The 16,393-nt window shown below is 41.8% G+C and overlaps 1 protein-coding gene across 11 annotated transcripts in view; it reads right to left on the reverse strand.

Moving 5' to 3' along the window:
- Positions 1-16,393, reverse strand: part of DDAH1 (dimethylarginine dimethylaminohydrolase 1) — a 252,938-nt gene that overhangs the window by 121,882 nt on the left and 114,663 nt on the right. For 2 of the 11 annotated variants that reach the window (XM_057547543.1, XM_057547550.1), the window contains one exon: positions 2,729-2,826. The exons of the other annotated variants lie outside the window; for them this stretch is intronic. The gene's annotated coding sequence lies outside the window, so the exon portion shown is untranslated. The remainder of the gene's footprint in view (positions 1-2,728; positions 2,827-16,393) is intronic. 11 annotated transcript variants of the gene reach the window in all.

The raw sequence follows: 16,393 nt of genomic DNA on the forward strand, positions 1-16,393 counted from the left end.
TGCTGGAGAGGGTGTGGAGGAAAGGGAACACTCTTGCACTGTTGGTGGGAATGTAAATTGATACAGCCACTATGGAGAACAGTATGGAGGTTCCTTAAAAAACTACAAATAGAACTACCATACGACCCAGCAATCCCACTACTGGGCATATACCCTGAGAAAACCATAGGTCAAAAAGAGTCATGTACCAAAATGTTCATTGCAGCTCTATTTACAATAGCCAGGACATGGAAGCAACCTAAGTGTCCATCGACAGATGAATGGATAAAGAAGATGTGGCACATATATACAATGGAATATTACTCAGCCATAAAAAGAAATGAAATGGAGGTATTTGTAATGAGGTGGATGGAGTTAGAGTCTGTCATACAGAGTGAAGTAAGTCAGAAAGAGAAAAACAAATACAGTATGCTAACACATATATACGGAATCTAAGGGGGGAAAAAAAGGCCATGAAGAACCTAGTGGCAAGACGGGAATAAAGACACAGACCTACTAGAGAATGGACTTGAGGATATGGGGAGGGGTGGGGTGAGATGTGACAGGGTAAGAGAGTGGTATGGACATATATACACTACCAAATGTAAAATAGATAACTAGTGGGAAGCAGCTGCATAGCACAGGGAGATCAGCTCGGTGCTTTGTGACCACCTAGAGGGGTGGGATGGGGAGGGTGGGAGGGAGGGAGATGCAAGAGGGAAGAGAAGTGGGAACATATTGTATATGTATAACTGATTCACTTTGTTATAAAGCAGAAGCTAACACACCATTGTAAGGCAATTATACTTCAATAAAGATGTTTAAAAAAAAAAAAAAAAGAATCTCCCAGTATATCCCTTACATTCCCAGCATTGTGCTAAACCTGTGGCAACTACAGAAGGATGGAGACTATCACCCTAGGAAATCAACAATCTAGACATCACGAACTCGAGTGACATGTTGAACAAGTGTCTTCAGCTTCCCAGGTGTCTGATGGAGTTCTGATCTCTACGTCTTCCTGCTAAAGGGCTACAATGCTGTGGAAAAGGCTTTTATCACTATCCCCAGCTGCTACAAAAGAGTTCTGCATATCATACATATCATGAGTATTTAGCAATCAATACATTATATTGATACATTAAACTCTTCTCTATTTTCTAATATCTGATATTAATATCAAATAATGACTATTTCTGAAACTGCTCTTTAAAATAATTTTAATTATGTAGCTACTATACACTAAGTGCTTTCCGTGTCAGGTTTAGAAACAGCTCAACATACAGTTCAACTAACACTTGTTGAGTGCCCTGTTAGGACTCAGGTACAATCTGAAGAAAACTATTAAATTGAAATTAAATCTAGTAGAGTAACCTAGGCTCTGATAAGGACATAAAACAATTCCTTGGTAATGAATGAAGTTTGATGACTAATTTTCCTATTTTAAGAGCGATTAAAAACTTTTAAAAGAATGATAGAAAAGCAGTTTAATTCATAAACTAATAAGACAACAGCACTTTAAATGCATGTGTTCTAAAACAGTTCAGAGAGCAGCCTTTGATATGATGTCTCATAGTCTCTCCATAGAGGAATTTATACTTTTCTGAAAGGAATTAAGAGTTTTAGTTGAAGCTCTGGATGATTATCCAAGTCAAAGCAAAACAAAAGCTATCATAGGCTTTAAAAACCTTTAATTCCACACAAATTTGCCTAGCTTATTAAGATTCTGTCTTTCCAGTATTTTCCACAGTAATGAATATCTGATGTTTACAAGCATTAAGCAACCTAAAAAGAAACACAAAATACTGTGGTATGATTGAGGAATTTAAAAAATTTTTATTATACTTTTTCCTAATCAAGAGCATGCTTTTTCTTTAAGGCAAAGTCCAATTTTTTGGATCCCTGAGTCAGATCTTCAATCTTCTTTATAGTCCCAAACAACTCCATCCTTTTTTGCTATTAGCCACTCTCCTCTCCAACTTTCCATTATCCCTCTGAAACTGGTGTGCAATAACCAAACTGTGTTGTGAGCTTATAGGGGTCTAACCAGAGGTGAGTAGCTGGGAAGATCACTATATAGTTCTATGAATTGCCTCCTGAAACTTGGAAGTCTATTCTCATCTCTGGCTCTACACAGTAACACTCTCAATAATTCTTGTCTTTGAAGGGGTTGGAGAATGTTATGTAAAACTAGGCAAGCTGTAACTTTTCATAGGTCAGAAATACCCAAGGGCTTTGGTTTTTAATGTAACTTCCTTAGATAAAAACCAGTTTCCTTTTTCTAATCCGGGAAGTGAATGTCTATAATACAACATAAATCACACAGTTTCTGATTTTACTGTCTAGACACCATCAACCCCCTTAACACTACCTTCTCTGTCAAAAGTCTGGGCAGGGCCCAAAATCAACTGATGTCCAACTAAGCTCGGAAATATATTCCTTCCAACTAAAGCTGGCAGAACTCTTGTGAGCACATTTGAAGCCAACGAAAAGCAGGATTGGAAAATTAAGAATGGTTAAAAAAAAAGAAAGAGGGCAAGTACAAAATCCTTTCACAAATTAACAAGGCTCAATGGCATCAACTTGAAAGGTTTCTATCTCCACCTTAACTTCCAAATAAAGTACTGTATCAGCCTTGCAGATAAATGCAGATATTTTTATAGCCTCATCATCCTCAACAGAGGCTCCACTGTCTGACAGACACAGATAATAAGAGAATTAAGTACATGCTCAAGAGGACAGCAACACTCACCTGGATTTTTATAGCTCCTCTTCTCTGAGCTCAAAGTCATCCTCCCAGCACACAAGTGAAGATTAGGGTATGGAGAACGGAGCCAAGAAATCAGTTGTCTGTGAAGGATGGAGGGTTACAGAACCATGTGAAGACTGGAGATCCCACTACCTTTCTCTGATCACCCAACTGCTTTCCTCTGAGCCAGCTGAGGAAATGTTACATTATCCTAATAATAGTAGTAGAAATAACAGTAATGGCAGCTCTCATTCTCTGAGTGACTACTGTATGCTAGGCACTATACTACATGTTTCCTATTTATTATTCTCACAACAGCACAGCTTTCAACTCTATGACATGTTTGCTACAGAGCTGCAGAAGAAAGATCTGTCTTGGAGCAAGCACTAAGAAGGATTACTTTCTGAATTTCCAAAAGGATGATTTTGATGAAATCCAGCTTATATATAGCACTTTAACATTACACAGACTTTTTTCATTTCATCTTCACAAAAGCCTTGAGCAGCAAGAATCCTTATTTCTATTTTACATAGGAGGAAACTAAAGCTCAGGGAGACTGTGACCAAATACATACATTCAAAAAGAACAAGGCAAAGGCTTGAACAGAGGTGTCCTGACTCCAACTCCCATGCTCTTCCCACTTCACCAAAACTGCCCCCTAGAAGAGTGGGCCCTGAGAACATTGTGAACGCTAAACCATATTAAGCACTGTCAATTCAATTCAACTAACATTCATTGAGCACCTACAGTGCGCCACTCACTGTGCTCAGTACTGAAGGCTCAGAAGTGAAAAAGCCACAGGGGATGCAGGAAAGGAGTTCACAGATTAGTGAGAGAGACCATCATGCAAATAAGTAACTGCAATACAGAGTAGTTTGTGCTGACCGCACAGGGGACACGTAACTCTAGGAACGCTTCAAGGAGGAGGGGCATCTGAGCTCGGGTTAGTAGGGTAAATTCAGGAGTTCAACAGGCAGGCCCTTCTTTAATTCACAATAAAGAAGGGTAAAAGATTAGTGATTTATGCAATGTAAGCACTGTGCCCAAGACCAAATATCTAGGAAGATTGACATAGGTGGCTTTTGCAGGCCAGACTATGGGACATCAGATCAGAAGGGATGGTTAATGTTAGAACCAAATAAAGATACACGAAAAAATAAAGAGGTCCTTCTCTTTTTCCTAAAGGTTATGTGTTCCATGAAAATGTCATGTTATGTTTTAAAGCCAGACAAATTTATCCCAACAGTTAAATGTCATCTGCAACTCTGACCATTTGCTAGAATGACAAACCAAAATATAACAGCCCAGTAAAAATATCTGCAACATGCCCATGTTTGTTTTCTGGAGCATCTCTAATTGGGGCTGGTTAGAAGTTGAGATACTCCTGCTGAGCTGTACTGCCCCAGAGATTGCTCATGAACTTGTCTACTGGAGTGCTTTCTCGAAGAGGGAAAGCTGAAAGCCAGCCTGACTCTGTTGTTCATCTCCATTTCAAGTTCACCTTTTGTCCTATCCTTTGGCAATATCACTTCAAAGACATCAAGGTGGAATTCCCACCTTCTGAGGCCCAATATCCCAAATCCTCTCCTTCAGGCTCTTCTGCCCCTTGTTTTAACCCCAGCTCCTTCCCTCTTCCTCTTCCTCAAACCTCCCATCACCACACCTTATCATCTAATTTATGGCTTAGCATCATGGAATGTATCACATTTCTAGGTGGAAATTGAGGATCTCATTTCCAGCCAGTTTTCCCCCCATTCTTCTCCTCTCTTCCCATTTGCCCATTTTCTTCTCAGAATCCCTTCTCCTGTAGCTTTTTTTTTTTTTTTTTTTAGAATAAGCTCATGCTTGGTTTTTATTTTAAGATGTTTGTTATTTACAGGATTTTTTAAACGACTAGCTAAACTGAATTGCAGAGCATGAATTCGATTGTTTTTTTTTTTTATAGCTACTTTATTTATTTATTTATTTATTTTTGGCTGTGTTGGGTCTTCGGTTCGTGCGAGGGCTTTCTCTAGTTGCGGCAAGCGGGGGCCACTCTTCATCGCGGTGCGCGGGCCTTTCACTATCGCGGCCCCTCCTGTTGCGGGGCACAGGCTCCAGACGCGCAGGCTCAGCAGTTGTGGCTCACGGGCCCAGCTGCTCCGTGGCATGTGGGATCTTCCCAGACCAGGGCTCGAACTCGCGTCCCCTGCATTAGCAGGCAGATTCTCAACCACTGCGCCACCAGGGAAGCCCCTGTAGCTTTTTATATTATGTCAATTTTTATGTGGGGGCAGGAGAGAAGTGTTCTCACTGAAGGGATGTAGTACAGGGGACACCATTCAACAGGAGAGAAAAGAAGGTCACTGAATTTCAAAACTCAAAGAGAGAAAAGACCAAGATGGTGGTCTCACCAGAGCATTTTTTTCCCCAACAATTCAGCGTTCAGATTCACCTCTTTTTAACAGGAGGAAACTACCTATACATGAGATACCAACCATTGCCTGTCTATTTATTTGCAAGACTCTGCCCCGTCCAGAGACTCTGCTGCTTTGTTCAAACCTACTCTGGCCTATGACCCTGAAGCACAGCTGACTGAACCAATATTAGGCACCTGACATAAACCCAGTCTATCCATAGGCTAGCCAACCGCCTATGACTTGGTTGACTGGCTCAAAAAATTAGTATGAGCCCATGAGACTCCCCATTTGGGAATTTAAAATCGAGAAACTGCTGAGTCAGATTGACATGGCAGCTAAATTAAAGGAATATGAGGTAAACTGAACCACAGGTAAATGAAGTTATGAGAAAACAGAACAGAATGAAGCAGATCCATAGAGACAAGGGTGAGCTTGAGAGAAAAGAGCGACTCCATGTTCCTAATGGTTTTGTGGTTTCAATTTGAGTATGTATAGCCTGGCAATTTTCCTCATTTTTCTTACTGTCCTTAGGTCTCTGCTGTTTGCAAAAAACCTAAAACAATCCGACTAGAATGCAAAAATCATTGACCCAGTAATGGATTGCTAGTTTTAGCCTGCAGGCAGATCTGATAACTCCCCATCTAGTTCCAAAGTTTGCCAAAGATTCAAATTTAGTTACCAGGAATTGTAGGATTATTCAGTCTGAATTATGCAAAATGTTAACCAAAAGCTATCTGGCCTTTGCTCTCTGAATTTCCTCATCAACAGGCTAATCCTCAATGAAAACACAGGAAATATTTCTCCCCTGCGAAACTACCCTCTTCCTTCACATTCAATCATCCAAACAAGCCAGCTGTGCCTCTGTGTTCATCACTTATTCTAATTAACCCAAGGAAGACACAGAGGCCTTGTACAGTGCTGTGTGTTCAGCAGCAAATAACAGCTAATTAGGATCAGGAGTCGGAATCTTCACCGTCCTTTCTGGTAAGAAGATCAAGGTGCATTCACTTCAAGTTGTTATTCTGGATCACCAGTCAGAATTCATGTTTCTATCACTGCTAATCCTGTTCTTTAATTCTCTCAATCACTTCTGTTCTACAAGATAAAGAATGGCAGGAATTACTGAGAGTGAGAGGTTCTGAGAACCTGGTTTATTTTAGAGTTCTACAAAGGCTTCATTTCCCCTTCCCACCACCCGCCTCCGTTTACAAGTGAATGTCTCTCTATTGCTCTCCTTCAGCACAAATATTCCCATGAAAAACATCTATATAAATAAGTGAGTGGTGTCAGAATCTGAAGAAATGTGCCGTGCATCAAGAGCAGCTCTAAGTTCCCACTGTGGTTCAGGACACTCCAGTGACTCAAATGACCTTTCTGTCCAAAGATTTGCATCACTTTGTTCTAGTTTTGCACTATATGGAATTACAGTAATGTGAATAATTTTTCTTCTACAAAAAAAACCACTAGGAAATCTATGAAAACATTTTTGACAATTGAGATAATTGCATTTTAATCTGTTCAATTAAACACAGTAAGATTACTTTTCTACCAGAAAATGCCAGTTAACTAAATTGTACTAAAGTCACTTCAGTGAGAAGTCAAAGAATACATATACTTATTAAACTGAGCCAGAAAAGTAGCATTTAATTGATAGCTCATTATTACAGGAGGTGGGGAGGGAGAAGAAAAATTAAGTATATGCCTTAGTCAAGGCAGCTTACCCCAAACTTCTTCATAGGATGAACCTCATAAATACTTTAAAACATACAAGCATGTGTTGGATCTGAGGTCCAGTCAGCAGAATGGTCCACCAGGGCAAGGCCAGTGACCAATGACAGCGGCAACTCCAGGCAGAAGGAAGAAGAGCCACAGTGGCATCAGAGGCTCCAGCAAAAGGGATCGGGTTGGTGGCTTCACCCCAGCATAAGGCGGGCTGGTGTTTGGCCCGACACATTTCCCAGGCAGATGTATGAGAGGGCTGGCACAACATGGTACCAGAGGGCTTGGCAATAAGTTTCAGGGATTCTCTCACACAAGGACTAGAGGTCAGTCTTGAGGTCTTTCGTGGGGGATCCAGGCAGAAAATCAGCAAAGAAGGTCAAGATATAAACCTAGTTAATGGAACCGGGGCACAACTTCAGCATAGGAAGTGAGCAAGGGTAATGACAGAACAAGGCCAAGAGCAGAAATGATGAGGCTGACCCACTGACCTACTGACCAAGGGGTCCTTTAATTTCCTCTGCTAAGAGCCAGACTGCTCCAAGAGCTTGTAACAGGACCAAGACAGCTGGTGAGAATGATGGATTTAAACTGCTGTTACACAATAAATACATGATAAACGAGATTATTATTGCTGTTGTTTATTGTGAAGGGGTTAACTGGGAGAAGGTGGGTCACACTGGAACGGGTCTATGGACCTGAAAGCTAGACGGGGGCACATGGAGACACATGTTTGGTGGGTGGAAGTCCAAGCAGGTGGGGCAGAATCTCTGGACAGCATGGTGGCAGGAACCAGTGGGAGGCGGGGTTGAGAGGTGTGAGGACGTGTGATGGTGCAGAGATAGGCAGACTGCAGGGTCTGCAAGTCAGAGCTGGCCAGAGGCAGGTCCCCAGGGGGCTGGAGTACGGGGTCAAGACTCTAGTCCTCTACAGAGGGGAGAGGGGATATTCATAAGAACAAAACCAGAGCTGTACAAACAGGGGCAATGGCATGGGTAATGCATTAGTTTCGCCTGAATATGGGTAACACTGGCCTCAAGAGCAAGACTGAAGAGGGAGGGAGGGTAAGAAGCCAAGGGTTTACCCTAGCCATCACAAAAGTTCAGCATCTTAGTTGGGGGGTTAAGGGATGCTGAGACCCAAAGCCAGGCATGCCAAGCCTACCCTCCCTCCCCTAAGATACAGGGAGAACAATGTCCTGGCATACTTCTATGTGCATCCCCGCTCCCTCAACCAAAACGCAGGTGCACAGGAATTAGACAAGTTGCAGCTTGCCTGTCTTATCGCTTGCACTGGGGCTTGTACTGTTTGTGTTGTTGACCTGGGGTCTGTGTTACCAACGGAGACACACAGAGTTAGGGTAACATCTACTTCCAGAATAGTAACAATCTGTGCCCCTACCTTTCACATAAATCTTCCCTTTGAATCAGCTCTGTGGAGACTGAGCAAGAGTCAGTGAGGGTGTATGGATGAAATTAACCCTTGTTCTTTACTCCAAAGAGCCGGGGGGTGGGGCGGGTTCCTTCCTCGAGCTGGGTCCATTCCCAGGATTCCTGTTCAGACTCTTACTCAGCATGCCCTCCCGCACGTACAAGGTAAGGTCAAAGTTCTCCATGGGTTGCTTAATTATTTGGCGAGGAACCCTGTCAACAAATATCAAGCCCAGACTAAATGCATGGCTGGAGACACTGGCCAGGCCTCTGTGATTCTGCTGGGTGGGGAAGGTTTCTGGGCTGGCCTCATGGATGAGGGATAGAGGCATAAGCAGTTGCTGAGCGGAAACTCTGTCTTCAGAAAGGAAATCTTTGTCTCATTCTTCTTGATGTCCTCACTAATGGACGGGGCAGCTGCCTATGGCTGTGGGTCCCGCTAACCCAAATTCTCTAATGGTCAGCATGGTAGTTTGCTGTCTCTCTGGTATTAGGACCACATGCCTGGGCTTGGGAGTCAGAAAGACCTGGCTCCCTATCTCACTATTTAGTAAGCATTTGACCACAAGTAAGTCAAGTAACCTCTCCTCAGTTTTCCCATCTGTAAAATGGGGGGGGATTTATAAGGGTGGGACGAAGTGGGGTAAACAAAGCAGCAAGCATAGCACATGATAAGTGGTAGTCACCCATGTGCTTGGAGCCTACCTAGAGCCCAAACTTTGCTTAGAGGGTGCATATTCTGATACGATTGGTCTCCTTGGTCTCTCATAGCTAGAGGGCTTTCCCAGGAGTCCCATAAGCTAGCTAGTCCCTTAACATGGGGTAAAAAGCCAGATACACTCCATGCCACTGCTGTAGATCTTGCTATCAAAGGTCTGAGAGCCATCTCAGGCAGGCTGGGACCCCAAGAGCTGGTCCTAAGGCTTCTGCTGAGGACTGTGGGACTGGGGACCTGTCTTCGGGTGATGTGACAGGGCAGGCCACGGCCCATTCCTACAGGTGCTGGGTTTAGAGTTCAGAGGCAGCCACTACCTAATACCCACAACCATGATCCTTACAGAGTGCTTTCATTCGTTTCTTCACTTCAGCACAACAGAGGGTGACAGAGAGCAGCGTCACCCCAGTTGACGGGGGGGAATCCTGAAGCCCACAGCAATCGCCCACGAGCCCACAGCTACACAGCTTTTAAGCAGAGAGGTCTGAAGACTTCTAGTCCAGGTCCTGCTCAATGACAACCGACCTCTTTACTGCCTGGGGGAGGTTCTCTGCTAACACCATATGCAGCCAGCTATTTATCATTTGACCAACAAACATTTACCGCCTACTATTTAATAAGAGGTCTTACCTAAGAACTGATATTCAGGCCCTTTCCAGCTGAGGTCTCTTATGAACCTTTTACAACCTTATGAGGAAAGTCATCCTTTTCTTTTGCAGCACCTACCACTTTCTAAAAAATATTTTAATTTAAAATTTATTTTTTATTATTTTTTATTGAAGTATAGTTAGTTTACAATGTTTCACATGTACAGCAAAGTGATTCAGTTATACATATATATATATTCTTTTTCAGATTCTTTTCCATTATAGGTTATTATAAGATATTGAATATAGTTCCCTGTGCTATACAGTAGGTCCTTACCACTGTTTTGAAGTACACACATATTTGTGATTACTTATTTTATGTTTATCTCCCCAGTTAGACTACAGGTTCCATTGGGGCAGGCATCATATTTGTTTACTTTTTCAGTTTTACATACAGCAGGCACTCAACAACAGTAATTGCTTGTTGAACAAAAGTCATGTACTCTTTTGGACAGATGACAAAACTGTGCCCAAATGTTATTTGCCCAAGTTGACCTTGCTAACAAGTAGTTGACCTTTAGAGTTGCCTGGAGCTTGCTAAGGGTAGCCTCTTTTTATCATTGCCCCTCTCAAAGGGTTATCAGAGCTTAGTGGTCATAGTGATATTGGTCAAATCTATTCAGTCAGAGACATCATCAAGAATAAGCGGGTCATCTCCAGTTCCTAAATAATAAAGTTACTACTACCATTAGATACAATCTATCACTCATCATAGCAGTGTTACCAGTGGAATCACATTTGTAGAGGGCATCACAGTATTCAGAACACTTTGATCTTCAACATCCTTGGGAGACAGGCAAAAAGATATTTTACTGGAAACTGAAACTTGTGAATTGCCCAAGATGATGTAACTGAGAAGTGGAACCAAGACTCAACTCCAGGTGGAATTTCACCTTGCAATGTAAGAAGAATTTTAAAAGTTCTTAAAAATGGAAAAGCTATTAAATGTGTAAAGGAGTTGGAAATGTGAATTCAAATCTAAACACCCATACACAACCAGTTCAAATGGCAAGCTTAAAGGCAGAGATTCTCTAACTATTCATTTACTCAGAAGATCAGAAGGATGAAGAGGAATTATAGAAAGGGTAGTATATTTTGATTCAGTTGAATATGATAACTTACTCCTAAAAAAATGGGGTGGAGAGAAAGCCAGGGCCCACGTTACACCTGCCTTTTTTCTTGGCACCGGCTTTGGGGGACTGGCCCAGCCACCCACTGAGGCTCAAGTGGATATTTCTAATGGCTTTTCCAACCTCCTGGCAGGTTTCAGGTGGAGTCAGCACAGGAGACCAAAATACAAGAGCCATGAATCCCAACTCTAGGCAGAGTCTCGTCTGGTTAGGCCCCAGGCAGCAAGCCCACAGCCAAAGGGACAGAGATCTCCAATTTCCAGGGAGAGAAAGTAGCAAGAGAAAAGCACAGTCTCAATCCTTAGGGGCTTGAATGACTGCTCTCTAGAAAGACAGAAAGTGGATAACCACGGAAAGACGAGGGACTGATCACTGATGGAAGAGCTACTCTTCCATGGTACCGCTAGACACTTTAATATGTAAATGGATCTAATCATCATAACAAAGTTATAGGGTCATCAAAACTACTCCAGTTTTCACAAATGATGAAACTGAAGCTCAACTTGCTCAAGGCCACACAGCTAATAAGCAGGAGAACCACAGTTTGAATTCACAGCTGTCCTCTTCCACCCCTTCTAAGGGCAAATGGAAAGGAGAAAGCACAGCTCAAGGAATGTCACAGGAGTCAGTCTGCCTCTTGAGTCAGTTTAAAAACAGGCAAGTGTCTCTACACACCGGGCTCTGTGTGACTAGTGAGCATGCCGGGATGATGACTGAAGTACCTGAGACAATTAGGCACCTCAAGCGATGATGGATTTGGGGAGTGGAGCAAGCTGAAGATGCAAGTGGACATATCAGTGGGGAGCAGGGGAGAGTAGGATCAGTGGAAACGAGGCTGGAGTCCACAAAACATGAAAGTGCACAGGGCTCTAATGTGGCCCTTTTAGTTAGAGGTGTGCTTTCTGAACACCTGCCGTCCTGGGCTGTAACAGCATAACATCATACTTTGTTTTACAAATGAACATATCACTTCTAAGTGTACAGAAATACTCTATAGCATTTATGTGAGGGAGTCCTTGATATCTGAAAATGCTTATTCACTGAGAAAAGCCCAAGACTTTCCAACTATTTTTTCACTACCTTTCCAGTTTGCTTTTCTTCTCTTCCTCTCCATCTCAAGCACTTTGCTGCATTTAGATGAGTGGCCTTACCTTCCTATTAGGTAATGAAAGGAGTGCCTGAGATCAAGCTACCCATTTGCTCAATGAAAGTCAAGTGCCTTTGACACACACCAAAATTCTATTGTTGCTGCAAACAGCGAAGAATGTCAACAAAAACTAAAATGATAGTATTTACGTTTCATGTTGGTCTACTAGATAAGTAGATTTCGATGCCAATGACCCACAGTCATGGAAATACACTTTACATTGGGATCCACAACAAACAAAGGAACATGTATATGTGTCTATGTGAATAAAGAAGACAAAAGTTACATGAAACAATACATGGCTGTCTTATGCACACACTCTGATATTTCTATCAGAAATATTGATTCCAGTTCATTATAAAAAACAAAAAGTGGAGTGATGCACTAGGTTGACTTTATGATCCGCTTATGAGTTGAAACTTGTACTTTGACAATCACTAGCCAGACCCAGAATATGAGGACAAATCCATGGTGCTGCAGGAACTCCCCAACCAGAGGGGTGTAAAGAAGGGTGGGGAAGCTCCAGGAACTGCACACGCTCTTTCTCCTCCATTGACAGCTCCAGAAAAGGGTAAAACCAAGAAGAAAGGAGGGCAACATGGAGGTGATCATAGACTGAAAGAGCCCAGAGAAAAAGTAGAATTCATTTAAAAAACAGTTCTCCTGGCTAGTGGTCCACCAAAATAATGTGACTCAAGATTCCCTCTAATCATTTTTGATGACCCACATTACTACGAAGCATTATTTACAAGGAAGGCGCTGTTAGAAAACTGATTTTATCCAAACCTGATTCAGAACGTGTGTGTGTGTGCGCACACGCGTTTGTGTGTGTGTTTTAAACAGGCCAATGGACAGTAGCTGTTACATTTGCGGAATTTCCAGTCATTAGGCTGACCTCAGGGCAGGCGAGTGTTTCAGGGAGCGTGTATCAAATCCTAATTGAGCCCTCAGCCGCAATGAGGCCAGTGGGCCCCACATCGTGTATGTTTTCCTGCATTTACTTTCAAGAAAATGTCCTAACTTAAATCCCTATCATTCCTCCCCCTCACCAAGAAGCTTCTCTCCGGGGTCCAGTTTAGAAGCAATATTAATCCTCAGTTTTCTTGCAAACCACTCAGAGGCTTCAGTTGTCCAGTTGAGTGCTCACAAAGAAAAATGCAGACACAAACATGACAATCGCACTACCCATTTTTTCTCATGTAACTACAGCTCCAAGACGCACATTTCTAAGCCCCTGCCCTTTCCCTACAAACACATGATTTCTCCAGTCATAGCCACACACTGTTTGCCTCTATCATTAATGTCTCTTATCAAAATCTTTAAAGCACTCCTTTTTGGGGGTTGGGGGGGGACAAAAGAGCATGTGTGAGGGAGCACACTCCACTCTTAGTAATAGGCTGCTCAGCTGTGAAAAGGGGGTTACCACTGAAAAACTGATGCTCTGTTTCCCTGTAGTCACAGACTAGCTCATTACTCACCAGTCAAATACACTTTCTCAGAATGAACTGCAACCTATACATCCATCCAGATGTCTCCTATTTAATGGACACCATCACCAACTCCCCAAATGAGTTACTTGGGGAAGAAAACTAAATTTCCTTTGGGCATTCTTCCATAAAGGCTGGATTTACACCCATTTAGTGTCACAGATGTGTGAAAAAAATGATGAAAGCAGTGATTTTCAAGGTCCCTTCTAGGCCTTTTAGGAAGTGGTCTGAGAATGACCTGAACATTATAATTGTTTTAGCACCTTCTGTGTTTGCACACATTCTGGGGTTGTTTGAGCAACAACAACAAAAAAGTGTTCTGAGTTTCTGTCCTCATTCCAAGAGGACAGATCCGGACATTGGTCCCTGACGTCTCCTGGCATCCGTGCAGATCTCAGCTTCCACCTGGGGGCTGCAGGTGGGAAGATGCAGGAGCAGAACCCCTCCTGATGCAAGGGGATCAGGGTCTGCTGCTGCCACCAAATCTACTCTCCAAAAAATGAAAAAGATGTACGTTCAGATGGAAACTATGTTTTCCCGTCTTGGTCAATGTAACTATCCCTTGGCTGGTTTAGAATGTCACCAGAGAAGGGGAAGTAGAATCAGCTCCCAGCAAATAGTCAAGTTGACAGTCTTCTTCCTCGTCATGTTCCCCAATTATGCTTTTTGCTGTTGGTGTTGGATGGATAGGGATCCAAACAGCCAGGACATCATCACTGTGAGGAGTCAACCCAAGCAAGTGGAAATCAGTACGCTCTGATATGCACAGAGAAGCATGTGGGATTTGGGCCATGATTATGAGAACCCTGGGGCCAACAGGCATGGCCCTCTAGAATTTCTACAAAAGGCTGAGTGGTGCAGTCTGGTTGAAAGGAGATACAGTGGGTTTTTATACTTTTTTCTTACCATGACTCAGAGTAAGAAACATATTTTATATTCCTAATTAATACACACACAAACACAAATGTATAAAGTGAAAGGTTTCATGAAAAAATACTGACCCTATGTTGTCATGTACTCTTGACATTTTCTATTGATTCTATTACAGTAAAAATAAAAGAGCTAGACATGACTCACTACATTGATTTCATGACCCCATGATAGTGGGCGGAGAGCAGCAATTTGAAGATACACACACACACACACACTCTGTACTAAAAGCCTTGTCTTGAAGCTGTGCTCTATTCCAAGTTAAACTGCTTATATATTTGGGGTGGCTTGGGGAAGCTTGGAGATTAGGGGAGGCCTAAAGCTTTAGAGATGTTTAGAGAGTAACAGAAAAAAGTGAAGAAATCAGTGCCCTTTTTGACTAGGGCCCCTCTCTCTCTCAACAGTGCATCTTTCAGAGAAAGGGGAGCCAGAAAACCAGGACCCTTGATAAAGGACTAAGGTGGCACACAGAAAGTTAGGAGAATACCAAAAGCAAGAGCAAAAATGATTTGAGTACCTCAAAATAAAGCACTAGATTTAAACTTCTCCACATAAAACTCTTGAATTGGAAAATATGTCTATATCACAAATGTCCTAAAATATGACCCAAAGCCAAGCTTTAGTTACATTACTCTTTCCCTGTAAAATGAAAGTTTCCTTATGATTCAAAAAAAATTCAAAGAATAAAATGGATGTATTTTTCTTCTATTTTTATCTTGTAACTGCACCAAGATTATTTAACTAACTTCAATTTTTTGAATCATTTCAGGCTAAAAATGTCTAAGTTTGCCACAAGCATATCTCCAAGTTTAAAAAAATAATTACATCAATATCTTACTGTGTCACAGTTTTAATTTGTACACAGCTTACTATAGAAAGGCTACCTTTAAATGAGTATCTTTTACTTTTTTGTGTTTACTCAGAAAAATAACTGTGTGCATTTTTTGGAAGACAAAAGTCAAAATCTGGGAAACAAAACTCAAATTTCAGCACAAGATGGAAATCAGTACATACGTATGGAGGGTTTATAAGAAAGAAGTGCTATGGGCACGTCAAGACTTTTAGTTACAACTCACAGCACATATCTTGTATCCACTTCTCTCCATTTCTTTGGGCCATTGATTCACACTCACCACAGAAACATCCGCTGGTAGACACTGATGACAGTGATGTGTGATGGGAGAAATCATGTGGGTCTAGGAATCTTATGCTCTTTCAATGGCCTTTATTTAACATTTTCTATGGGAAAAATTTCTTATCAAATGTGCTATATAAATGGCGGAGTAAGCAGAGGTTTTGAAATAGAGTTATTAGCAAATTCAACTTCATCTCATAATGGGTTATCATTAGCAAGGCATGAGTTTAAATGATTGGTTAATTAAGTAGAACAAGTATAATGCCTTGGGTTGAATAAAATCCAGTATTTTTTTATTCATCAAACCCCAATCCCATCTCACAAATGTAAATTATTATAATGTCCCCATCTCCCTATCACTTTCCCACCCTCCACTTTCCACCTTAACACACCCTGAGTTCCAAAAGGAAAGTATAGCATTTCCAAGCTGGAAAGAATATTAGATCTTATTATCACTGCAAAAATAAAAACCAGTGTCTCCTAATATCTAGAATAGTGCTGTATCCCAACCGTGCTGCCTTCTGTAGCTTGTACAAAATTCAGCCTATGATTATAAATGCATGCTCAGTTTCAGCTGCACTTGATTTATATTAATGTGAGACTCAATGGTGTCTACTGCCAAGATGGAAAGATTTGTGAATAAAAACACATTTCAACAGCAAACAGGAAAGAGTTTTCTCTTACCTGCCACTGACATGGATAATATTATATACCTATACATGGCAGATGCCAGGTTTGCTTGACACACCCTAATGTTCACATTTTGGGCCAAAGGGGAAAAATTACTACCCAGCCAAATGACATTCTAGCAACCTCAAGAAATGAATCTCAGATTTGGAGTGGACTTCAGTCCACTCCAGGGCAGACTATATCGTTCCCAAACTGGGCTATTCAGGAATCCTGGAAGGAATGCCAGACCTTGATGGAGC

This window comes from Balaenoptera acutorostrata, chromosome 1 (genome assembly GCF_949987535.1).
Source record: "Balaenoptera acutorostrata chromosome 1, mBalAcu1.1, whole genome shotgun sequence".
NCBI lineage: Eukaryota > Metazoa > Chordata > Mammalia > Artiodactyla > Balaenopteridae > Balaenoptera > Balaenoptera acutorostrata.